This window comes from Tamandua tetradactyla, chromosome 18, assembly GCF_023851605.1.
Source record: "Tamandua tetradactyla isolate mTamTet1 chromosome 18, mTamTet1.pri, whole genome shotgun sequence".
Classification (NCBI taxonomy): Eukaryota; Metazoa; Chordata; class Mammalia; order Pilosa; family Myrmecophagidae; genus Tamandua; species Tamandua tetradactyla.
In genome coordinates, this window is record NC_135344.1 from 19,140,714 (window position 1) to 19,166,266 (window position 25,553).

Consider the following 25,553-nt stretch of genomic DNA (forward strand, 5'->3'; position numbering starts at 1 on the left):
AATAGACAAAGTCCCTGCCCTCATGGAGATGGACTTCTATTAAAGGAAGACAGATAATGCACAATAAGTAGATAATGTTTAGGTAGCAATAAGAGTTAAGAAGAAAAATAAAGCAGATTAAGAGGGCAGGGTTTTACGGAAGGGATGCTGTTTTAGATAGGGCAGTTGGGGCAGTCCTGTGTGATAAGAAGATATTTGAGCAGACTTGAATGAATGGAGAAGGCCAGACAGGCATGTCTATGGAGTAAGAGCACTCCAGGCAGAGAGAAAAGCAAGTCCAGACGCCTTGAGGTGGATGCATATGCGGTTTGTTTAAATAACAGCAAGGAAACCTGTGAAGTTAAAGTGGAATGGATAATAGAGAGGGTGATAGGAAATTAAATCTGAGAAATAGTGAGAGTCAGGGTCACGCAGGGACCATGGCTGCACTAAGTCCTTTATTCTATAAAGTTAATAAAACCTTGGAGCCAAATCCAAGCAAGGGGGTACAAGAAGGGAAATCAGAGGCCAATCTCAATTACGAACATTATAAAAATCATAATCAAAATATTAGATTAAATCTTGTGATATATAAAAAGATCAATTTGGATTTATCCCAAGAATGCAAGGATGGTTTCAGATGAAAAACATTTGAATATCATTTGCCACTTTAACAGATTAAAGGAGAAAATCATATAATTATCTCAATAGTTGCATATAAAGCATTTGATAAAATTCAACATTAATTCATGATTTTAAAAAACATCATGATAAACTAGGATTAGCCAGAAGCTGCCTTAACCTCAAAAAGGATATTTATAAACAGCGTCTTAAATAAAGAAATGTTGGAAGCATCCCTTTAAAATCATGATTAGGTCAAGAATGCCCACTCTAGATACTTCTATTCAACAATAGAGGCCAGTAAATAAGACTGGCATCGTCACCATTTCCTTTTACAGTCTTCCCTGAACTGCGGAGGAGAACCTAGAAACTACATTTCCCATAGTCCCTGTCTTGGTACAGCTCTGCAATAGGTTTGTACCACATGTAAGATCTGATAGGAAGAAGGTAAGTTGAGACTATTTTTCTCCAAATATGGGTGTAATCAAGTGTAACAATTTGAAAATGAACTTGAAAAAACAATCCCATTTATGAAAGCACATGTTGAGATTGAATCATGCCCTCCATAAAGATGTGTTCAAGTTCTAACTCCCAACCCTCTGGGTATGAGCTCATTTATAAATAAGATCTTTGAATATTCTATTAAGATGAGGTCAAATTGAATCAGGGTGGGCCTTTGTCCTATGTGACTATAGTACAGGAAATTTGAACATGGAGTTAGAAGTTACAGGGAGAGACAGAAGGAGACAGATGGCGATGCGATGGGCACCACCAGACCATGACAGACTTCAGAGAAGACATGACCTGTGGATACCTTGACTTTGGACTTCTAGTCTAAAAATGGTGAGCCAAAAAATTCCTGTTGTTGAAGCCAACCAGTCTGTGGTATTGTCATAGCATCCCTGGCAAATTAAGACACTCTCAAAAAGGATAAACACTTAGGGAAAAGTTTGACAAAAGAAGTATATAGCTTTGAAAACTATAAAACATTGTTATAAAAATGAAAGAATATCTAAATAAATGGAAAAGACACCCCATATTTATGGATTGGAAGGCTTAATATTGTTAAGATGGCAATACTCCATGGCTATCTACTCTTTCAATGCAATTCTATAAAAATCCCAGCTGACTTCTTTGCAGAAATTGATAGGTTGATCCTAAAATTTACATGGAAATTCAAGGGATGCAGAGTTGCCAAAACAATTTTGAAAAAAGAACAAAGTTGGAGGACTCACACTTTCTGATCAAAACTTACTACAAGTCTACAGTAATCAGGAAAGCATAGTACTGGCATAAGAATAGACATACAGATTAAAGGAATAAATTGAGAATCCAGAAATCAACCCTCACATTTATGACCAAATGATTAACAACCCTGCCGAAACAATTCAATGGAGAAAGAACAATCTTTTCAACAAACGGTGCTGAAATAGCTGGATATCCTCAAGAAAAGGAATCAAGTTGGATCGCTACTTCCCAATATATACAAAAATTAACTGCAAATGGATTAAAAACTTGAATGTGAGAGCAGCTAAAACTATAAAACTCTTAGATGAAAACATAGGAGTAAATTTTGTGAACTTGGAGTTTGCAATGTTCTCTGACTTATGACACCAAAATCACAAGCAACCAAAAATAGAAATTTAAAACTTCTGTGCTTCAAAGAACATAATTTAAAAAGTGGAAACACAACCGAATGAATGGGAGAAAATATTTGCAAATCATATATCTGATAAGGGACTTATTTCTAGAATACATAAAAAATACAACTTAATAATAAAAGCCAAGTAACCTCAATAAGAAAATGGACAAAGGATCTGCATAGACATTTCACCAAAGAAGATATACGAATTGCCAATAAGCACATGAAAATATGCTTAACATCATCAGTCATCAGTGAGTGCAAATCATACCCACAGTGACATGCCACTTGACACCAACTAGGATGACTATAATCAACAGACAGATATAACAATACTGCTGGTGGGGCTATGAAGAAACTGGAATCCTCATGCTCTGCTAGTGGGATATAAAACGATGCAGTCATTTTGGAGAACAATCTGAGAGTTCCTCCAAAGGTTAGACATAGAGTTACCATATGACCCAACAACTTCCCTCTTCAGCACACACACAAAGAAATAAAAATATATATTCAACAAAACTTGACACTGATGTTCACTGCAGCACCATTCATAATAGCCAAAAATGGAAAAATCAAAATGTCCATCAACTGATGAACAGATAAATGAATAGCGGTCAAGTCATACAATGGATTATTTTTCTGCCACAAAAAGGAATGATGTACTGGTACCTGGTATAACAAGGATGAACCTTGAAAACATTATGCTAAGTGAAGGAAACCAGACACGAAAGACCATATACTGTATGATTCCATTTGTATGAAATGTCCAAAATAGGCAAATTTATAGAGACAGAAAGTAGATTTGTGGTTTCTTAGGGCTGGGGGGAATGGAGGATTGAGAGGGAGGAGTGATTCTTTTGGGGGTGATATAAATGCTCTAAAATTGATAATGATAATGGTTGCACAACTCTGTGGATAAACTAAACACCATTGAATTGTGTACTTTAAACGGTGAATTATATGGTGTGTGGATTATATTTCAATAAAGCTGTTAAAAATAACAAAATATTTATAACCCAATAATAATGAAAGCACTCAAAAATACCAAGATATATGGGGCAGCAGAAGTAGACATGAAAAATATTCTATAGGACATAAGACTAAATAAATTAATGTCAATTCAAGAAGATAGAGAGACAGCAAGAGAGTGAAGGAAAGAAAAAAAGAAATGATCAATAAAACGAAAGTCTGATTCTTGGAAAAGAATAATAATAGATGCCTAATAAAATAAATTCTGGTAAGACTGATGAAGAAAATAAAGTAGAAGAAACAAATAAACATTAGCAATAGAAAAATACAAAGTAACCATATAGAAATGAAAAACATACAACAATCTGCTGCACAATTTTATGTCAATAAATTTGAAAAGATAGATAAAATGGCTTATTTCCAAGGAAAAAAACATAACTTTCTGAAATTGACTAAAAAAGAAAGAAACAGAAAACTTGGGTGAAACAATAGATACTCTGGAAACTGAACTGGCAATCAAATGTCTCCCGGGTCCCCAACCATCTCCCCAAAAAGACACTAGACTTAAATGATTTTACTAATGAGGTTTACCAAACCCCAAAGAAAAAATAATCTCCATTTTACATCATTTCTTACAGACAATGGGAAAGGACAGCAGGCTATTGAATTTATAAAGCGAGGATAAGCTTGATACCAAAATGAAACAAAAACGATCCAGGAGAAAAATATATGACAAACTCATCCACACTTGTAGATGAAAATTCCTAAATAAGATATTAACAAATTGAATCCAACAGGGGTATTTTAAAAAATTGCCATGCCCAATTTTGGTTTATCCCATTAATCTAAGAAGATCAAGAACACCCATCCATGGGAGTTTATAACAGATTAAAAGAAACAACATCTAATTCTATAAATTCGACATCCACTTTTAATCTAAAAGAAAAACTCTTAGGAAATTAGACATAGAAGGGAAATTCCTTAACCTTTTGAAGGGTTTTTGTAAAAACCTTGTGCAATCACATCACATCGTTCTTGAGTGTTCTCATTGAAAGTAGGAACAAGGGGAGGATGGCAGCCTCTTACTGCCACAAGTTAACATTGTACAGAAATAACTAGCAAATGCATTAAGCAGAAAATAAGAAAATTAAAGGTGTGAGGTTTGGAAAGAAAATGAAAAAAAATTATTTTTAGACATCGAAAATACATCAAAATCAACAGCTAATCTATTGGAACTAATAAAAGAATTCAGCAAGGGTGCTTACCACACAATCAATATATAAAATTCAATACATAGTTTCATTGCCTATTTGTAATATTAACAAATTAGAAAATTAAATTGAAAGGCGTCATGCAATGCACAATAGCAGAAAAACTATAAAAGACAAGAAATAAACATGTAGAAAATTATATAATTTTATTAAGGGACATAAAGGAGCTCGAAATAATGGGCAAGAAGATTCAAAATTATTAAGATGTCAATTCTGCCTAAATTGTCTGTAAATTTAACTCACTTCCCCTCAAAATCCCTGCAAAAATTTTTGGGTTTCTAAATCGATTCTGAAATGCATATGGAAAAGTAAAATTGTAAGAATGGGGTAATTATGAAAAAGAGCAATAAGATAGACAAGAGGTGTTGTCCTGGCAGATGTAAAAGCACACTAGATAGTCACAAAAATTAAAATAGAGCGGTCTGGGTAAGGGGACAGGACTGAGAGCTGGGCACTAACCCGTGTGCATACAGGAAAGTGGAATATAATAACCGTACTGTTCAAAAGGGGAAAGGATGAGCTTTTTCAATTAGTTTTGGTGGCAAAATGAGTTTTCATATGAAAAAAATATAAATTCCTACCCCAACTATACAAAAATTCTAGGAGAATTAACGACCTCCACGTGAGAAAAAAAATCACAGTATAAAGACGATGGGCTTATGGAGGAGACCATCTTTGTGACGTGCGCTCAACCTGCTAAGCGTGGCAGCCCAATCTGCTGGCCGCCCCGTGTGCAGTTTGCTAGCTGCCTGCACGCGAGCCTGGCTTTCCCAGGGGAGGAGGCTCAGCAGCACATTCCTAGACTCCCCGCCGCAGCGGAGCGCAGGCGTGCGGCCTGGGCCTGCCAACCACGCGGACGCGGCCAGGCCTCACGGCGGTGCTGGGACACGTGCGGGCATGGGTGGCCTTTGGCGCTCGGGGCGGCGGCGGCGCGCTGAGGGCGGGGCTCCGCAGCGGATGGGGGCGGCGCTGGCTGAGCCGGGCCGGCCGGGGGAGTGGCCCTGGGCTCAGTCTCGGGCCCGCTTTTCCCCACCGCTGGGTGCGCAGCCTCAGTATCCCCAGGAACTCATTTTCTGCTTCAGCTACTCAGGCCGGATTGTACTGCTTGCAGTTAAGAACAGGGACTGCTGTCTAACCCTTTGGAAGTGAAAAGTTTATGGCAAATATACCACAAAGTTAGGGATTGACAAAAATACAATAAGAAAAAGAACCTGGAGAAGAGATTTGCCCGAGATATGAGGAAGGAATTGGTAAATATGTAATATTTTAACATAGAATTTTTATTTAATGGTGAAAGAACTCCAATAAATAAGGGGGGAGAGAGAGAGAGAAGAATGAATGGCAAACAACCCAATAGGAAAGAGGGGAAAAAACGAGATCAATGTACAAAGCAAAGACCCAAATCTGTTTATCATATATATATCTTTTAATTTAAAAAATTACATAAATAGCATTATGGTATTTATATTCTATAAACTTTTTCACTCAAGATGAACATATATGTTGGTTCAGCCACATCTCGAGTGTAAAATATAGAATATCATAATTCTATTTATGTAAAACTTTTAAATAAGAAAAAGCACTGTAAGCTGCTATTTATAAAGCTATAGAAAAACTTCACCAAAAAAAAAAAAAACCAAAGAGGAATGTGGGAGACTGTCAACTTATACAGCGAACTCATGCCTGTGTGTCCTGGGGTGTAGAAGGAGGAAAGGGGACCTAAGATTTTTTATCTTCCTCTGGGGAAAAAAAAGGAAAAAATGCTAACAGATGTTAATGGTCTGGTAATGATACCTCCACTCCACTCTCACACGTATGTGAAAATTACAATTTAAAAAAATATTCTCCTCTTTTCTCTCTTTCTCTTTTATAATGTGAGAAAGACAAACTCACCATTTCATCTACACATTGTAGGATGTTGAGATAATATGAGAGAAATAATGGCAAATTCTCTGTATATAAGTGACGGGGAAGCTCCATTTGGTTTTCCCCCCAAATAAACTTGAAAAAGGAAAAACAGTAATTTTCTGCAGCTCTGTTTTCAATTAAATATGCACTTTATTCTCATGAAATATAGATAGAAGACCATAATGATTCATTTATAATGATTTTAGGTCTTAAAATAATAATGAATGGTTGTTGTTGTTGTTTTCTCTTTCTTTCTCCTGGCATTCTGTGGGCTTCGCAATGATTCTGTACCTGTATGTGTCCAGGAAGCCAAGCCACACTTTTGACACACACCAGTCATTCACAGGGCAAGCCACAGGATGCCGCTGTTGCATTTTTCGTGTAATTGACGTGTATTTGAAGTGAGGTGAAAGAACGGAGAAAACAAAGAAACCTCCGTTTTTATAAACGGACATATAACAACTATTTAAGGTTTGAGATTCAAACATAAGTTATAATGAATTTTTTTTAATCCCTTTAAATTGGATTTTGAACATCACATATTGAAACTACCAGACTATTCTTAATCACACTTCAAAATTATACCAAAATAAATTATTCTGGAACACTTTAGAAATGTGAACACCCACAAATGCTTAGAACAAAGCCCTCCAAGGATGAAATTCTCAAAAGAGGTTTCTCTGCCAGTTGCTGTATTTTTAGACTCGTGATTTCTGTGATATATTACTTGCTAAATCTGATAAACAACACATGCACTATGACAAAATATACCACAAAGTTAGGGGTTAAAAAACAAGAAAAAGAAAAAGAACTTGGAGAAGAGATTTGCCAGACATTTAAGAAAGAAATTGGTAAGTATGTATTTATATTTTAACATAGAATTTATATTTAATGGTGAAAGACTTCCAATAAATAATGGGGGAGAGAGAAATAGTCCCTGTCTTCTGCAGATTTTCATAACACTTCGAATAGAACTTATAACCCTTAAAAACTGTTCATTTATTTATTCAGCAAATCCTAAGCGTGGAGGTTCTGGTCTAGTAAAGGCGTGGCAGTTTTGTGCTCACTTGGTTCTCTCTTCTACTGGACTATGAGCTGCTCAGGATCCTCAGTATGGAGGACAATTCATTTAATTGTTGATTAAATGAATGATAGGCCAGCATGGAGTGGAGGAAGGAAGGTCTGAAGTTAGCCCAGGTGTCCAACCCAGAGATTCTAGGAGCGGGGCTTAGTGTAACAGAAGTTGTGATGGGAGAGGAAGGAGGGTTCAATAAGAGGAAGGACCAAAAGGATGTCTCTGCAAGCAAGAAGGGAAGAGACAGAGCCCAAACCAACTCCAAGGATGGTTCTCCTCATGGGTTTGTGTGTTTGTTTTCCTCTCTAGCCTGCAGCATTGGCCACCTTTTTAATTTCACAGAATTAATGATGTGCCAACCCGGTTACTGTGAGATATGCTCATCTAGTCTGCAGGAAACAGTGATCTGGCCATAAAGAGTAGGCTCCTTGAAAGCTCCGCAGGGAGCCTCTCTCCATTTACTCCTTCGGGCACAACCAGCCACGTGCCCAGCGGGTCAGCTCCGTGTGAGTCATGATGCGTTTGTCCCAGCTCCTCATGGAGCCAAATGGATGTGGTTAATTTAGACTTAGAAGCAACTCTTAACAGGTCAGCATGACTCATAGGAGTGGGATATGATGAAAGTGATGGGCTGAGTTGTTTCAAGGTTATAAATTTTTAAATGAAAATATCCTGAGTCTTAATTCAGAAAGGTTGAAGCAGCAATGAATTCAGGCTACTCTTGTCAAAACAGAACTGCTACCACCTAATCGCAAGGAACTGGCACCCACATCGGCTGCCAGGCCCAGTTCAACATGGATTATTAACAAGTTCACATCGGAGGAAAAACAAAGACCAAGGTGAAGGTCCGAGGTCCAAGAGACCAAGTCCTAGTCCAGGACAGCTCGGAAAATAGAGGCCCCGTCCTCACCTGGGCCCTGCCCTTCGCTAGCAGTGGACCTCGGTGGGGCAGCACGCTTTATCTCTCTGAACCTCGACTTGCCCTCTCTAAAGAAGACAATGCAGCAAGGATCCCATGAGCTGCTGCTGACGATCCCACTCCAAAAACAGGAAAACACTCCACAAGGGAAAACACGGCTTTCATCTGAAAGATGAAAGACAGAATTACCTGGGTGAGAGTAAGATTTGTCTTCTTCTCCAACCAGACCTTCTTTCCCCGTTGTTCTTCTCTCGTGGGAGATGCAGGTCAGAGCACCAGGTCCCAGTGAAGTCCACCAGATATGCTCACTCACCTCGCGGCGTGCTGTCTCTTGCTAGTTGTCTCTACGCCCTGTTCCTCTCTTTTCAAACTGACAGCAAGGCTTTGAGGAAGGCCCAGGAGGGGCCCTGCTTTTAACAGCTGTCACCACTGCACCTGTGACTCTACCTTGCACTGAGGATAATTGTCTGAAATGGGGGGAGCGCGGGATGAAGAGAGCACTTACACCCCGATTACCACCCTGGGACTTAGCGTGGCGCTGATCCCCAGACGTTCTTCCAAGAGGAGCTCCTTCTCTTTTCTCTGGAAGGACGTTGGGACACATGTCGGGGAGAGTACGCTGAGCCACAACTGGGGCTCTGAAGTAGGAAGAGGAAGGCAATGGAGCAGCCGCCTTGCCTTCCATTCTGCATCTCCAGAATGGCGCTAGGTGTGGAGAACTGGCCCGGAGAGCTTTCCGGAGAGGCTGAGAGCTGTGCTGTTACAGCATCGTGTAAAGATAGACGTGCCAGCTGAAGGGCCGATTTCATTCCTCGTCCCGTCCCAAATGTCTTGAGGATTCAGAGCCCAGCAGCTGACGAGCTCGGAGTTCTGTCTTCCACCACAAAGTCTGCAAGGCTCTTAGACAGAGGGGAATGAGACGTCTTGCCTCTCCTGAGTTTTGCCTGAGGATATTTTATTTTCCTCTCGTCACCCAGAATCATTGAGAGACGTCAAATCCATATCAGTAACCCCGAAGGCTGACTATTCTCAGTGACCGACCTTTTATTTTTGTTAAGATGTAATATAAACAGTAAAATGCACAGATTCTAAAGTATTCAGTGCGATGAGCTTTGACCGTGCATACCCAGGTAGCCAGCACTTCAATGAGCCATCACCTGAGAGAGTTTTCTTGTCCCCCCTTCCAGCTAGTCCCCACCCTCACCCCCCAGAGGCAATCACTTGCTGATTTTTATCACCATAGTAGAAATTTGCCTATTTTGACATTTCATATCAAAGGAATCATACAATTTGCATATTTTTGGTTCTGGTTTTATTAGATCAATATATTGTTCATCCGTGTTATTGTATATATCAGTGGTTTCTTCTTTTTTAAAATTACTGAGTGGGAGTCCATTGTTGAATGTACCCAGATTTGCTCACCCACTCTCCTGTTGATGAGCATTCGGATTGTTTCCAGTTTTTGTCTATTTTGAAAAACCCCACTGTGATGGTCACGTACAAATCCTTATGTGCACATATGCTTTCATTTCCCTTGAATAAATACATAGGAATGAACTTTCTTTGGCATAGAGTATAGGTATGTTTTATTTTATAAGGAATTGTCAACTAGTTCCCCAAAACCGTTGTACCATTCTACATTCGCATTAGCAATAAATGAGGGTTCCAGGGCTCTATATTGTTAACAAAACTAGCGTTTGTCAGCCTTTCCGCCTTCAGCCAGTCTGCCAGCTGTGAGATGGCATTGCACTGTGGTTTGGATTTGCATTTTTTGCCATAGTGCTTTTGAGCTCCTTTTCAGGTGCAGTTGCTGTTGGTATATCCTCTTTTGTGAAGTGTCTATTCACCTTCGTCCTGTCTTAAAATTGAGCTGTTCATCTCTTTATTATTGATTTATAAAAGTCTTTTATAGATTCTGGATTCAAATCTTTTGTTAGGCATTTGTACTGCAAATATTTCCCAAATCTTTGGCTTGTCTGTTTATGTTATACACGGTGTCTTTTGATGGGCAGAAATTGTTAATCTTAAAGTCCAGTTTATCGATTTTTTCTTTGCTGGCTAATGGATTGTATGTCCTGTCCAAGGAATCTTTGCCTACCCCCAAGTCATGAAGATAGACTCCTGTATTTTCTTCCAGAAACTTATGGCCCTGGATTTTATGTCTATAATCCACTTCAAATTAATTTTTATTCATTAAGTGAGACAGAGGTTGAGGTTCATTTTTCCCTCGTGGGTATCCAATTGCTTGGCAACATTTATTAAAAAGATTTTCCTTTCCCCATTCAATTGACTTGACACCTTGTTCAAAATCAAATGACTCTGTATGGGTGGGTCTATTTCTGGAGTCACCAACTTTTTCTTTTTAAGAGACAAGCACACTTGGGGAGTGGGCCTCTCAAGACTTCCTTAATTTCAGCCTTTTCTTTAAAAGGACCGATCGAGACTCCTTGATTTTGACAGGAAAAAACCACATGCTTACTACATTAGGATACTTTGGGGGCAATCTTTTCAAGCCCCAATATGGCAGGTATAAATCTTCCATAAAGTGAATATATATTTGTTTTATTTCCTTAAATTAAAATTCAATCTACTTTAAGCTCGTACACACCCATGCTACTGAGAAAAATCAATCCTAGATTTTCCTGGGATTTTTTCCTCCTTGCAGTTGCAAGAGAATCTTTTTTTTTCAGGAGGCAGAAAAAAATGGGGGAGAGAGGTGGGGGTGGGCCCTCCACTCTAGCCCATTCAGGGAGAAACGGATATTCTTAAGGATCAAGCCTGAATATTCCCTGGAAGGGAACGAGGAGTGAGATAAAGGTTGAGGTTCATTCTTCCTAATTGGGTATCCAGTGGGTCTAGCTCCAATGCCAGAGGGAACTCGGAGATCTCTGCACATAGGCTGGGAGCCTCCCGTAGCTAAAAACTGAGCTTCCATGGGTGCCTCCTCTAGCCCTTTCCCTCAGAACACAATATTTGTCCTCTTCTTCCAGTAAGAGCACTTCAGTTTCTCCTTAGGAACCACCTCTCCTCACCACTTCTGAATCTGTGGGGCTAGAATCACCTCCCAGACTAGGGGCTGGAATTCCATCCCTGGTCCTAAAGGAAGTCATTCATTCAGCACTGACCCCAATGAAGCCTGCCAGAAGCCTGAAGGTCAGCTGCTGGGGTTCCTCTCTGGAAGTTCTATCTGTGGGACTGCGGTTGGGTGGGCCGTAGACCCAGAACCTCAGTAGAATTAACATGTATGAAGAGAGTCTAACTGAGAATGAAGCCAGCTCAGTAGGCAGCAGAGCCGTGGAAGAGATAAAAAGAGACCCAGTCCTGAGCCACAGAATTCAGCCACGCCTGAAGTTAGATCCACAATTTCATGAGCCATTAAATTCCCTTACTTCCTCAGTCTGAGTTGGGTTCTCTAATTGCAAAGAGGAGTCCTAACATTTCACAACTTGGGCAGCCCAACAATCTCTGCTCTTCCCAATCCAGGGAAATTTCTCTTCTTTCTCTCCCAGCTCCTTCCTCTTCTTCCCACCCCCAGTACAATTCCCTCCAGAAGAACAGAAGCCGGGCAGGGCCCCTCCTGAAGGAATTCCCACTCTGTTACCTGCAATGCTGGCTACCTACTTGAATGGGCAAGGAAAGGGGGTACAAACACAGATTAACATCCAATATATTAACCCGCCACACATCTCTCTGTCTCTCTCCAGCTTTCTTGTAATTGATACATTTCTTCTCCTTCCTTCCAAGTCCATTTCCTCTTCCTACCCAATAGCCTTGTTTTTAAGACAATTTAACACATGAATTACTTATTGTGCCTGATACTGTTTACATTCACAAAACGAACATAAATCATGGTCTCTTTCCTTGGGAAGCTTAGGTGTAATAAACAAGAGTTTGGAGTTAACGAGAGAGTAAATGCTGGAGCCTGGATTTGGGAGATACAGGGCTGGGAAAAGGTCAACATTTTGCATTTAAAGACATGATCCTGCTGCTGAGAGAGGCCCTGACGGAAGAGGAATTGGCTGGCAGAAATGACAGGAGGAGCTGAGGCCAGGCAATCAGAAGGAGAGATCTAGGAATACGGGATTATGGAGAAGATTTGAGTCCATTAAAGTATAGAATGTTTTTGTTAAATTGTGCCTGAGAAATGACCTAATCTGACATGGATAGCTCCTTTCATTTCTTTTAAATAAAATTGAATCAAACCCTAGGCCATTTAACAAATCAGATGGCGTGCACAATGGCCTCCACAATTCCCTGTAGTTAGGGTCAGTCCAGGGAGGGCAGAGCTCTGGACCCCCAACTCCCACCTCTGCCAATCAGAGGAATCAGCTCTTACCAGCTTCATTAGTTTTGGTTACTCATAAGATGTTTTTAGAAACAAATATCTAAATAAGTTTGAAAATCCAAGGGTGAGATAATTTCTCGTTTTCCTTGCAGTGCTAACATAAGTACCTCCTTCTTTTGAGCCAAACCTGCCCCCTATCACTGCGATTTATTGATAATGTGCATGACTCCTGCTCTTCAGGTTCCTGCCTGCTGCTGTTCACCACAGCTTGGGACCCACATTTCGGCTCTTTCCTCTACAGACTCTTTGCTGCCTTTGGTACTGTGCTGATTTGAAGCTTTTATGTACCCCAGGAAAGCCGAGTCCTTTAATCCTCATTCAATATTGCTGGGTGGAATCTTTTTGATTGTTTCCATGGAGATATGACCCACCCAACTGTGGGTGGTAACTTGTGATTAGATTGTTTCCATGGAGATGCATCTCCACCCACTCAAGGTGGGGTTGCCTACTGGAGCCCTTTAAGAAAGAATCGTTTTGGAAAAAACTTTAGAGCCACCAGAACCAACAGAGCCAACAGAACAGACAAAGCCCCAGGGAAGCCATTGAAGAAGCCTGGAGAGAAAGCTAGCAGACGTCACCATGTGCCTTTCCAGCTGAGAGAGGATGACCCTGAATATTATCAGCCTGCTTGAACAAGGTATCTTTCCCTGGATGCCCTAATTTAGACATTTTCTTGGCCTTGGAGCTGTAAACTTGCAACTTAATGAATTCCCCTTTTTAAAAGCCATCTCATTTCTGGTATGTTGCATTCCAGCAGCTTGCAAACTAAAACAGGGACATAAACTTACATTTTTGGACTTAAGACACGTCTGCCCCTGGATGTGGCACCCACAGCCCCTCTGCTAGAAGGAGTCCAGTGGAAAAGAGGAGACATTCAAGTTAGTCCATTCCAGAGCTCTGCCCCAGTTTTAGGGGATTAAAGGAGGCTCTTTGCTTCTCTGATTGATACATTCCATGTTCCCTGATGCACTGGATTGACTAGTGCCCTCCCAAAATTCACGTCCACTGGGACCTCAGGAGGGGACCTGATTTGCAGATCTTTATCAGTGTCATTAAGTTAAGGCCTTTGAGATCGTCCTAGATTGAAAGTGGGCCCTAAACCCAACCCGTGGTGTCCTTGAAGGACGCGGAAGGGACACACAGAAATACCCAGGCGGAAGACGGCCCTGAGAAGACAGAGGTAGGAGCCCTTCGGTCATCCCCGAGAGGCTTTGGAGAGAGTGTGCTGCCGCCGGCGCCGTCATTTCGGACGTGTGGACTCCAGAACTGGGAGAGGATACAGTTCTGTTATTTGAAGTCTCCCGTTTGTGTTTGTTCCGGCAACCACGGAAAAGGAATGCCCCTGAGCCCCAGCGCTGTTGGGGTGGGTCACTTCCCCGGGCGCCCTCTGCCCTGCGCAGACACCTCTGCGCTCAGGGTGGGGACCGGCGACGAGGGGGACAGTGGAGATGATCAGAACACAGTTCCGGGGTGCAGCCTGGTCCTCTTCTTCTTCTTTTTTTTTTTTGGCCATGGACAGGCACCGGGAACAGAACCCGGGTCTCCGGCATGGCAGGAGAGAACGCTGCCACTGAGCCACCGCAGCACCGCCCCTGGTCCCGTTCTTATAAAAACAAAGCACACGCACGTTTCTTTTTCACTTCAGTCAAAAGTCAAAAGGCGTGGCCCACCTCCTCTTCTGGACACTCCAAATCCTCCCTCCCTGCTCTCTCCACACCACTGAGCCCCTTTCGCACGGGACATCTTTTGAATTTAATCTTGTCTAGGCCTTTCTCCTTGCAAAGGCTTCTGCTAGAAGCTCCATGCAGACTGGGTTTGTTCGTTTTTTCCCCCATTTTCTTCTTTTTTTAATCATCAGTGACTAGAACAGTGCTTGGTACTTAATAGATGCTCAATAAATATTTCTTGGATCAAGAAATGATTGCATAATAGAAAAAAATGGTATTTTAAGACACAAGGCTGCCTGAGAGCACCAAGGCAATGGGTGAAGCCAGAGAATCCCCAAAACCAAGCCCTGGGGCATGCCAAAGCTTAGAAGAGAGGGGGACGAGGAGGCTGCAAAGGGGCAGCCAGGGGAGGAGAGAACCAGGAGTTCTGGAAACTTGGTGAAGAAAGAGTGCTGGTGCACACGGGTACTCCAGGTAGAGCAAGGACTGAAAACGTAGCAACATGGAAGTGAGTGGTGGCCGGGACAAAAGTAGTTTCGGTGGATTGTTGGAGGGGAAGGCCTGAGCTAATGCATGGAAAGCCATCTGGAAGGAAACACTCCAAGGTGACAGCACTGAGTGTCACTGGAGGGCTAGAAAGACCCGCGTGGTTATTATCCTCTTTTTGCTTGCCTATGTCTCTTTTAATGTAATGAGCATGCAGCTGCCTTTATAAAAATACAACAAAACAATTTTAAACAATATATAATAAAATAGAAAATTATCATCTGGAATGTTTCAGGGTTTAATTTAAAAAAAATCGTTTCTAATCTGCTTTGTTTATATGCTAATTCTTGAAACAATAGAATTGGGCAAAATTGAATATTACGAATTACTGGTTGACATTTTAAAAGTTTTTTATGCATAATAGCAAACATTCAGAACATAATTTCATTTTGGGTGCAGCATCTATTATAATTTATTTAGCCAATCCCCTATTGTTAGATTTTGACTTATTTCCAACTAAACTCTTATCGTTGGACACTTCAGTTGCTCCCAATTTGGCCTAACAAACCTACACAGAACCAGAATAATTGGGGATAAAAATAATTTGCAAATAAAGGAGAAAAAAAGAGGGAAACATCTGAAGAAATTCTAGGAAAATAGGCAGAATTGCTTAAAGACCTAAAAAGCTTAAGAAATGCCACTTAGTGCAAAAAAAATTGCCAATATTTGGGAAGAAAAACAGTGATTAGCGATTATTCACTTTCAACCAAATTATCATCATTGTCCTTAGAAATAGAAAATTAATTTCTGGGCCAGTGCTTGTGTAGCCACTTGGGGAGCTGACTACCACAGAGTGTGGCATCTAGCAGCGTAACCTGTAGGAGAGTTTGTTTATCTCAATATTTGCAAGACTTTTTTCTCAAACCCAGTGCCTGTCTCTCAAATGCCCAGAGTGGCTGTGGTGCTGACGTCGCCCTGACCTAGTCCACCAGCAGTGCCATACAAGGCTTTCACCTCTGCCACATGACCCAGCAAGTTCACTTCTAGAGATAGACTCACAAGAATTGAAAATAAGGACTCAAACAGCTACTTATATGTCGGTGCTCATAGCAGCATTTTTTTTTCACAATAGCCAAATCGTGGAAGCAACCCAAGTGTCCACCTATGTAGAAATGGATATACAAAATGCTGAATATACATACAATTGAATATTATTCGGCCATAAACAAGAAAGAAACTTTTATATATACCGGAAACATTATGCTAAGTGAAATAAGCCAGACACAAAAGGACAAATATTTTAATCTTCCATTTATATGAAATATCTAGTACAAGCAAATTCATAGTGACAGAAAGTAGACCAGAGTTTACCAAGGGCCAGGGGAAACATGTATGAGATGTCATTGCTCGATGGGTATAGAATTTCTGTTTGGAATGATGAAAAATTTTGGTGATGGATGGAGGTGATGGGAGCATGGCATTGTAAATAGAATTAATGCCACTGAATTGTACCCTTAAAAATGGTTAAAAGAGCCACAATAAAAGTTTAAAAAAATGAAAATCTTTTTAAAGAATGACATCCTCTCACATTCGTCCTCAAATTCAATATCTGACGGGGTCTCACTCCCGGGTCCCGAGGGAGTGAATTCAACCCTTACTCCTCCCGTATTCAATCCCACAACCCCCCCACTGCCCTGTGCAGAACGGGACGGAAAGGTTCTTGTCTGGACTCTGACATCCAAGAATGTGCCCGTCCTCGAACAAATGCAGAGCCACTCGCAAAACAATCTGTTTCCTTCTGCTCCAACACCTTCCTCGAAATAGTAAAAGGACTCTCCGTATTTTTCAAATGGAAATGAGTCACAGGAGCCAGACGCCCTTGTCATAGCTCCGTGTAGTTGTTCTTCTCTCTGACCAGCCCCAATCTGTCTTCTTCCAATCCTCTGAAGCACGGCCAATTTTTGTTTCAGACTGCGAAATAAAAAACAAGACTAAGCGGCGTGTTTGCCCATAAAGGGACAAACTGAATTCTCATTCACCCAAAGCAGGATGAATTCACTTCTGGCACCTGAAGTTGCTTGTCTTGTTTCATCAGAGCTACAGCATTAAATTCATTCCCTGGTATGAAGAAAACCATCAAGCATTCTTAATCTCCCCTGCCAGCAGCAAAGAGAAGAAACCAGCCCAAGTGAGTTCCTTAGGAAATGTTCTAGCCTATGAGAAAACGGCAGCCTCTTTTACCTCGTCCCTCGGCAGCATATTATTTTATTCTATATTTGCACGCTCTGGTGACCCTTCACCCCTAAATACTTTGGCCAGCACATACCATGAAGGGCATCCTGCCACTCAACTACACCACCATTATCACACATAAGAAAAATTAACAGTTCAATATTATCTAATGGATAGTCCATAATCAAATTTCCACAAGACTCTTCAAAATGTCTTTTATAACGTTTTTAGAGTTTTATCATAAAGTTGAGGTTCATACACTGTTTTGGGTTGTCATGTCTCTTTTAATCTAAAATCATCCCTCTGCCATATTTTGGTTTTGTTTGTCTACATTTCATTATTTGGATTTTTTTTAAAATTCAGTGCAAGCATCTTGCTGCATGTCCCACATCTGTCAATGTGTCCCACGTTCTAGATTTGTCTGATTACTCCCTAATGATTAGATTCAAATTAAACATCTTGGGCAGGAATGCTCTCCAGGTGATGGTGTATACTGAATGCAACGTATCAGAAGACAGGGAAACAGTCTGCACCGATGCTGAGTCTGATGGCAGCCAATTTATTTTTCTAAATAAAATTAACAAACTGGACAGGGACAGATCCATGATTTCCAGTTGCTTGTATGTATGTGTGACGGAAGCCCAGGGTATCCGTCCATAGAATCTTCCTGAGAGGCAGCTTTTTGTGATTTTTAATTCAACCGGAAGTAACAAACCTCCTCTGTTACTGCAAAGGGGATGTTTAAAAGGCCTGTGAATTAATATTGGTTGTCTTCAATAGAATCTGGAATTTCTTCAACCAAAAACAAAACAAAACAACACCTTGCAAACAGATAAATGGAATCTCTACAAGCTGTGAGTTTACAACTTGAATTCCAAACAGATTGCTGAAGTCAGGCGGTGGTGAGGCTAGAAGTCTGGCATCATCCTTCTGTTGGGACAGTCAGTGGTCACCTGGCCGGGGACGCCTCACTCACGCTTGCACCCGCTGCAGGTCAAGTCCAACCAGGAGACCCTCAGCTGAGCTGCTGCTCATAGTTTGGAAATTGCATGAACAAACATAAAAGTGAACGGGCCTGGCAGTGAAGCTGAGGAGCAAGGCAACCTCCAGTCCCAAAGCAGGCTGTGGGCTGGGATTGAGTTTGATTTCGCTTGGATCTTCAGTGCGTGGCAAATTGCTTGGCACTAGACAGGGCTTAAGACATATTTGTTGTGACCTCTTCATCTTGCCATTTGGCCTTCCACCGTGTGGGCTGACACTGGGCCTAGAAATGGTCTTCTCTGTCCCCTAGATCTTTCCTATCTTGTTAGAGCTGCAGAAAAATCTTGATTTTGTACTTAATTCCTTTAGTTCCAGCTCCCTGGTAAAATACCTCTGTGCCTGAGAAGCAGTTTACCTGAATGACTGTGGTAGTTTGCAAGCTGCTGGAATGCGATATACCAGAACTGGAACAGCTTTTTAAAAGGAGAATTTAATAAGTTACAAGTTTACAGTTCTAAGGAAGTGAAAGTATCCAAATCAAGGCATCAACAAAAGGTTACCTTCACTCAAGAAAGGCCGATGGGTCAGGAACTCCTCTGTCAGCTGGGTAGTCACTTAGCTGGCATCTGCTGGTCCCTTGCTCCTGGCCTGCATTGCTTTCAGCCTCTGTTCCTGTGGGGGTTCCTCACTTTGCTTCTCTGGGGCTCGTTTTCATGTCTTGGGTTCCCTTGGCTCTCTCCATGTTCTGGCTTGCTTAACATCTCATGGTGATGTCTGTTGGTCTCCAAGCATCTCCAAACATCCATGACTCTGTTCTCCATGTGTCTGCGTCTGTGTCAGCTCTACTCTGAAGTTTCTGTTGGCTCTGAGGCTTCTGTTGGCGCTCTCTCTCCATTTGCTACGTAGTTTCTGACTCTCTCCAAAGTATCTCCTCTTTTAAAGAATTCCAATAAACTAATCAAGACCCACCTGGAATGGGTTGGGTCATGCCTCCATCTAATCAAAAGGTCACACTCACAATTAGGTGTGCCACATCTCCTTGGAAATAATCAGAAGTTCCCAACTTTACAGTGTTGAATCAGGATTAAAAGAAATGGCTGCCTCCACAGGATTGAATCAGGATTAAAACATGGCTTTTCTGGGGTACATAATACTTTCAAGCCAGCACAATGACCTAAGCAGATTTGACGGGAGGGAGGACAGGAGGCCTTCAAAGAGGGACTGGGCCATCTCATCCTGTCCTGACACCCTCCTGGACAGCACCCCTGTGGCTGCTTTATGGGGATTTTGGCCAACTTGCTGACCCTCTCTGGAAGGGCCCGGAAGTGGCCTGAGAAGGCGGAAAATAAGTGACAATGTACAAGACATTCCCATGTAAGGGGCTCGTCTTCTCCTTGCAGTGTAGACCAGCGCTGTTCAGTGGAAAAACGAACCACTTGGGGAACTTTAAATTTTCTAGAAGCAGCATTTTAAAACTGAAAAAGGGATAGATAAAATTAACCTTAATAATATATCGCAGCTAATCCAATGCCAAATGCTGATACTTCAACATGTAATCAATAGTAAAATTTAATGAAGATATTTTACATTTTCTTTTTGTACATCTTAGAAATCTGCTGTGTCCAGCATTTCTCACCTGGGACTAGTCACATTTCACGTGCTTGGGAGTCACACTTGGGTAGTGGCAACTTCACACAGATGAACGTCTCAGGCTGGGCTGGGCTGCTGTATTGGGAAGATTTGGAGAGAAGAAAGAAAATGTTTAAATTTGCTTTTAAATGGCTAGAATTCTTTTTTTTTTTTTGCTGAATTTCAGACTTAAAAAAACTTTTTCCAGGAAAAGTAATTTGTCTGAATAACTCTGAGTGTGTCTTTCAATTTTGAATTTGATCCGTGCTTTATGCATTCAATGTGATATCTTCTGTGTCTGCAGCCATTTCCAGACATCCAGCATCTTATCTTCAATGCAAACCTAGTTCTGTCAAACTTGATGGATATTTCGGTTTGCACAGTTTCTTATCACCACTTCTCATTTTGGGGAGATGCGCTTCTGATAAGAAAATAGGTTGAATCTTCAATCGATAATAGTTACATAAACGTTCCCAAGCCGTATAAATAAAATTGCTTTTAAGTCAACTATGTTTTCAGCTTCTGGCAGCCACATCTTTAGCAAATGCTCTTTGGGGAAATACCCTCAATAAATATTAAATTTGAAAAGAGTTTCATGAACTTGAGACTACACTACATGTAGTCACAGAAGACTGATCTTATTTTAAAGTCTTTAATCAGCTGCCATATTTTTGAGGTTATGAAGTATCCAACTAATTGTACTTGACAGTCATCATTCAGCTATGACCAAAGGACAGATAAATGTGAAACCATAAACAGTCACAGTGAAAGTAAGACATATTTTATTCCATCATTTCGGGACACAAGAGCGGCACATCCTTTGGAAATACCCCCTGGCAGTGTCAGAGAACATACAAATCTAAAAGCATCTCAGGATTGTGCCACAGGAGAAAAAGAGAGTGGGGGTTAAGGGAAAGTGAGATCCACTTTTACTGCATTTTTGCTTGTTTTCTTATACTACACGAGAAAATGGTCTTCATGTGACAGAATGAATTTAAGACCAGGTTTTTGTTGATTTTCTTCAGCTCTCCTCTGAGGGAGAGTGGTGGTAAATAACTCTGTGGAGTGGTGGTAAATAACTCTGTAATTGAAATCGTCTTGCTTTGTATTACCTTAGGAGTGCCTTGTTTTGTAGAGGCTTCAGATTTATTGAGACAGATTACCCTCCAGTGTGTAAATCACTTTGTAAAAGGAAATCAGGCAGTTTTCCATAATTCCTTTAGGCCTCTAGGGTACAATTTAATAGACTAAAGCAATAATTTACAATTAAGTAGAACCCTTGGGGTGACTTTTTCCTAGGGATTCATCATGCTGCAATAAAGAAGCTTCCCTATTGTCTGTCTGCTCTTGTAATTTTTTTTTTTTTTTTTTTGCTTATAGGTACAAAAGGGGAATGTTCCATCTCCAGGCTTGGAAAGCTGAAGTTCAATCCTCATGTTTAGAGAAGGGAGAGGCATTATCTGTTCTCAATAGTGCATGGAAAAGGAGCAGCCTTTGCTGGATCTGCAGTTTGAGGACAGGCCTGCATGGCACCCCAGCTGTCAGATTTGTTAGGAAGTGATGAATATTGAATGCTGTTTCTCTAAGACTTTTAACTTGCATTTTTGTTTGACTTTGGACATAGCAGTATTTTAAATGTTCTCCTTCTTCTGATTTGCAAAAATAACAGATTGGTTCCTTAATTGTCACTACTAAAATGAAAAAGTAGAAGTCGGAGGTATATTGGTTTAATATTTAGAAAATTGTGCATTGAAATTAAGAAGACCCATTTCTTACAGTGGCTTAAGTTTATTTAAAATGTATTTTAACCTTTGTGATGGTTTTCCTCTTTTATGGACGAAGCCAAGAATTCCACAAGCAATGCTTGTCAGTGGAACCTAATATTCAAGAGAGGTTTTGGATAGTTCTAGATAAAATTAAATCACAGGCCTGGGTAGGCTGCATTATTACCAACCTTTAAACTACAACCTGGGATTCTCTAGTGCCTCGTGTCCTTCTCCAGCATTGCACGCCTCTTCTGCATCGATAGCCAGTGGTTTAATTGCCACACTAATAACCAATCTCCTAATAGCTGTGTAAGCTTCTTCTATACCTTCATAGTTTGATTTCATTATTAAGTCAGCAGGACTTAGAAAAACTTTCTCTTCTCACAGCTCTACTGTTTTACTTTTGAATTAAATTTCTTCTTTTCTAGCAGTTTCTCATTCTGAAATTCAAGGAGTAAAGGGTAAGAAAAGAGAACTACTCAGTATTGTACACTCACATTCCCCATGAGATCAGGATTTACATTCCTATGTAATAGGCCTGGGGAGTGCTTCCTTAAACAACAGTAGAGGTTCAGTTGTTGAGAGCTGAGTTGTTATAGAAATTGGGCTTGATTATAGTGGAGATATGTAGGAGGTAGCAAAAGCTTTCGATAGATGATGACAAAAGCATGTGAAATCAAGCTTTGATTTAAAAATTTGTAAAAATATTCACTCTGCCTAGTAATATCCTAAAAACCCTGTCTTCTATCCCACCCCCTTTCAGGAGTTGTTCAAACCTGGGGCCAGGCTACGTGGGAGTCTGTAGACCTTTCTTCTTAGTCTGAATAGCCACAGTTTTATGTTGGCAAATTTTCTAAATAACCCCAGAAATGAGCTGGGCTCCCATTTCCATTAGGCTGGGTGTGGGTTGCAGTGCCAGCACCACATGGCTGCAGGGTGGGGCACAGATGCTGACATCACGTTGTCCTGTCATCAGAGACTCCACCTCGAGTCTGGTGGTTGGAAAATAAACCAGGACACGCAGATTGGAGGAGACAGATCATGAAAGCCTGAATTGCTTTTAGATCTTTGCAAACAGTCACTGCAAGCCTGGTATTTTTCAAATACCTAATAATACAGTAGTACTTACATAAGTGCCTTTCCTAACAGTCATAGAAAACTATAAATAGTCCTCTGATATGCACAGAAAGTACTTATATTCCAGATGTTCCCACGGTGAAGGGACTTGAGCTCTAATTTCTACCTAGTTCAGAAGCACAGAGACACCTAAACTTGAGAAGCACATTCTTTTCTTTTCTGTCCTACAGAGTCTCACAACCCCAGCCTCCAAGCCAGTCCCCAAGACAACCCAATCCCCTCCCCTGCCAGGCTCAAGGGTGCTTGTAGCGATCCCTTGCCTTTTCTACTCCCTCTAAAATAATCTTGGGGAAAGTCCTTCTTGGAAAAATGCTGGAACCTTTGCTCTGGGAGAGGCAAATCACCTGCATTGGTTTGCTTCCTTGTTTTGGTTTTTAAAGACTGCAGGAGGTGGGTTGAGCAAAGCATCCAGGTGCTACTTTATTGGGATTTTCTCCTCTTGGTGGACTGTGTTTTCATGCCTGGTTACAAAACCACTGACTTGTACATTGAGCCTTTCTCTACAGTTTGGGTCAAAACCTTGACCAATAGTTAGAAATCTTTAGGTTGAATAAACTTTGCAGGGCTATTTCTGTAGACTCATTATCTATTAGAATGAGAACTGTGCTTTAAATCATTTGGCCCTAGCTCACATCCTTCGATTAGTTCTTAATCTCATCTTCCTAGGCACTGATGATCTATCATTCCAGATCATGCCTACGATTGAGTGGGTGCAAGGCCAGGCTGGAGATGGAGGGAAGGGTCTGGAAGCATCTTAGACTCTGGTGGATGAAGAGAGGGGACACTTTGCCCACCTTCTGGGTGGCGTTGGCAACTCTTTCAGGAACCACTAATCTTCTGAGGTCTGCTGGATACCCCAGCCCTGAAGACTAAATGGGATCCACAGTGGGACAAGGAAGTGCTTCAGCACCTCCAGCTGATCAAGCTCACAACGCTCCAAGAGAAGCCCCTTTCCAGGGGAGATGGGGCTACTGCGGGGGCCCGAGACCTCCAGAGAGAGGGAACAGAGTTGGTTAATGAAAATAAAGTTGCAGACCTCTGACATCCTCGGCACCTTGCCTGAGACTGAGCTGCCTAAAAGTGGGTCAGGTCTCCTTTGCCACCCGCCTTTTCATACTTGCTCCTCTCTCTTCCTAAAAGAGGCAAGTGCTCTTCTCCAAGGGTGCCCAGGCTATAAAAACTAGGGCCAAGCCCTGTTTAATTCAAGCATCACAAACTTGCTGCAGTATCAGGGTCTTCTCTGTCTATACAGGCTTCAGTTATAGGGAAGCATAACAGAAATGTGTTTGATCTTTATTTTTGTACAAATCAGATATTCTGACTATTAACACTATAGAGGGGGACACAACTGATGGCCCTTTTCATTTAAAGCTCTCTCCAGCTTCATTTCCTGACTATCAACAAAGAGTTCTTTACTCCCAGAGGCAGCATAGAGAACATCAGGGAAGAGGTTGGGCTGGGGTAGTGCTCATAAGAGATGTGACATCTCAGAGGCATGTGTGAACACATTTGTGTGAATTGAGAAAGGCACATTCTCCCTAACAGAAGCCTAATTTGGTCTTGTTGGTTGGACAATGAGGACTGACATTACCAATTCATTAAATGACAGACATTTTCCATAAATTAAAGAAGCTAAATCCGTAGCTCCAATGTCTCGAATAAAATAGATATAAGGTCCTTAATAAGGTACAAACATTTTAGCAAAAATATCTTATTGGCGGAAGCGTACTGAACCTGGCAGCAGTTGGATTTTTCCACGCCTTTCTGGTAATATTGGGGAAATTAAAATGCTGCCTAATTATAAAAGGCATAGTTAATCGTTATTTGCTAAGTCTTGGTAGGCCTTTTTTGTTATATTTTCCCAAAGTGAGAAACTGAATGGCTCTAATGAGAGAGGAACAATTTTTTTTTTTTAGTTTTCAAAAAATTGAAGGAGGATCTGATTGAGTATGCAAGCTGATATATTACTAAAAATGACTTCTGATGATGGATTATGATGAGATTTTTGGAATGTCCCTTGGAAGGAGTTCAAAGAATTGAGTGACATTGCTGTGACAAAACTGCCATTAATTTATGGAAACAAAAGAAGTCAGAGATTCTGAATGTAAAAATGAAAACTGTGAATAAAATTGAATCTGAAACTATCTTATTCTAGTAATAATATTCATCTATTATTGAATCCATTTCTTTGCGAGGTATTTCCAGTAACATTTACTTTTATGTGATAATTATATATCAATACTTGAAATATGATTATGTTGTTTTGACCAATTACAAGCTAATAATAATTGTAGTGATAACTCAGTTCGGCTAAAAACTAATGGCTTATTATCTTATGATCACTAGAAATGTAAATAATTTTAAATTCACATTTATTTTGCATATTTCTGGAAAGAGAAGCATATAAGGTGATCAATTAATACTTTATAGCACACAAATATTACACTGGAAAAGAATTCTGTGGGAGAACTAAAATGGAAATTTGGAGTCAAGAAGAAAAAGGAAGGACACAGAAGTTCCAAGAATTAAAGAAGAGTTGGGTCACATTTTTTAAAATGACTGATGGTGGTTTTTCAAGTCTATGGTATGCAGACTTCATTATTTATATTTAAAAGAGTTCTGTAACCGTTTGGTTTTCAAATGCCCATATTTGCAACACACTGGGAAGTATATCTTTTGTGATTAGTTTATGATAAAAAATTGTAGACGTCAACTAAAAATGAGAGGGTTGCCTAATTTTGTTTTGTGTTTTTGTTATTATACAAGCTGCAAGAGAAAATCTAGAAGTTTATACCTCCAGAAAACTCTGGTTTCTTCATACTGGACAGGGCAGTTTTTCCCTCCCCTTCCTCTATGCCATGGCAGGGGTGGGGGGTAGGGAGAGGACACATGGCTAAATGCCCCCTTTCCTGCTATCTGAGTGTTT